Genomic DNA, 1913 nt, shown 5'->3' with positions numbered 1-1913 from the left:
ATTCTCAAGTGCTGAGATTAGAAGGCCATGTGCCACCACTTCCAGCTGTGCATTCTCTCTTTAAAAAAAAAAAAAAATCTCTGTGTGTCCACATGAGTGCCACATGCCTTGGAAGTTAGAGGAGAACATCCAAGAGGTAGCTCTTTCTCTCTACCATGAGTCCTGGGGATCAAACTCAGATTTTCAGGGTTAGCAGTAAGCACCTTTATCTGCTGAGCCGTATAGCTGGCCCCCGGCTTTATTTTATGTTTTGTTATTGTTGTTTCTAGACAGGGTTTCACTGTGTAGCTCTGGCTGTCCTAGACGTACGTCACTATGTAGGCCGGGGTTGAGACTAAAGGCATGAATTACCACACCCAGCTGAGGAATGGATTTGAGACAGAGTCTTCGGAAACCCTGGTGGAGCCGGGCTTTCTGTTACTGGTGCTACAAAGCTCTCTCATTTCCTTTTACTTTACTATTGTTTTTTTGTTATGAGTTAAATGTCACTGAGGTACTTTGTGCTCAGAGGAGATGGGGCTGGACTTAGGTCGTCGCAGTTGCACAGTGAGCTCCCCTAGTCATTTACTTTGGCTCTCTGATAATCAGGAATGCTGGAGGTGTCTATGATACAAGCATTTTTCTCCTTTAAAAATTAATGCATATTAATTATATAAAACAACGGTATTAATACATGCATACAATGTACTTTGACCAGTATTTTGAAAAAGAACTTGATAAATATCCCTTATAGATTAAAAATTCCTTTTTACTTATCATACCATTTTCTTTTCTTTTGTTTTTTTTTTTTTTTCTTTTTTTGAGGCATGGTCAGGCTGGCTTTGGATCCATTATGTAGCCATGGATGAGTCTGAATTTCTGATCCTCCTGCCTCTGCCTCTCAAGTGCTGAGAGTACATTCTTGCTCTCTCTGGTTTGAGACATCTGAGGAATTTTCCTTCCTGCCCCCTTCTGCGGTGCATCCTCTCAGGAATTGAACTCAGGCCTCCACCAGCGCTGGCGCCTGCTCTAAGGCTATTGTCTGTCCTCTGTTATCTCTCCTTGCCTACTGAAGAGCCGACGAACTGCTAACCTCTTTCACTGATGAGGAGATAAGAGTGATAGGGAGGTAGGGCCGCTTACCCTAGAGCTGAGGGCTGAAACACACAGCTGTCACGTAGAACACCAAGCAGGCCTTCCATCTGAACTCTGGGAATATTGGCCAGCCAGCCTAACTGATTGGTGAGTTCTAGGTTCAGTGAGAGAACCTATCTGGTACTCAAACCCAGAGAGAAGGGTTAGTGGCTGGCCCCGAAATCACTAGCTTTGCTCCCCAGTACAATCTGGTACTGGGTAGGTCACCAGGCAGGCTTTGGTTCACTCCACTGGCCAAGGAGACCAAATGTCCCAGCCTGCCTTTCCTGCATTCCTCACATTTGCTAACTTTCTGGTGACCACAGTGGTTCCTGCGATTTCCTAAACCATTTAAGCAACCCTGGCCGAGGAAGAAAATCATGCTGGTCTCTCTTTAGTCTGTAGGGCTGTGGATATGGCTCAGTTGGTAGAGTGTTTGCTTAGCACACAACAAGTCCTGGGTTTCATCTTCATAAAGCAGATGTAAAGTAGTGCAGGTTGTGATCCGAGCACTCTGGAGGTGGAGGCAGGAGGATTAGAAATTCAAAGTTGTGAGAGAGTGGTGGGGGCTCACTACTTTCAAAGGAATGCCTTACAACACTATATACCATGTACCCATGTAATCTTTTTAATAACTCCAGGAGGTTGGCGCTGTTAAGTGTTTTACAGTGGCTCAAAGACCCTAGCAGGAAGATCTCTGTGAGCGACAGCTGACCTGGTCTACATAATGAGCTCCAGGCCAGCCAGGGCTGCATAGTGAGACCTTGCCTCAAAAATAAACAAATAGAAAACTCCTCAGG

Source organism: Mastomys coucha, unplaced genomic scaffold, assembly GCF_008632895.1.
Source record: "Mastomys coucha isolate ucsf_1 unplaced genomic scaffold, UCSF_Mcou_1 pScaffold21, whole genome shotgun sequence".
Classification (NCBI taxonomy): domain Eukaryota; kingdom Metazoa; phylum Chordata; class Mammalia; order Rodentia; family Muridae; genus Mastomys; species Mastomys coucha.
The sequence above is the reverse complement of the archived record's forward strand: the minus strand, read 5'-3'. Positions refer to the sequence as shown.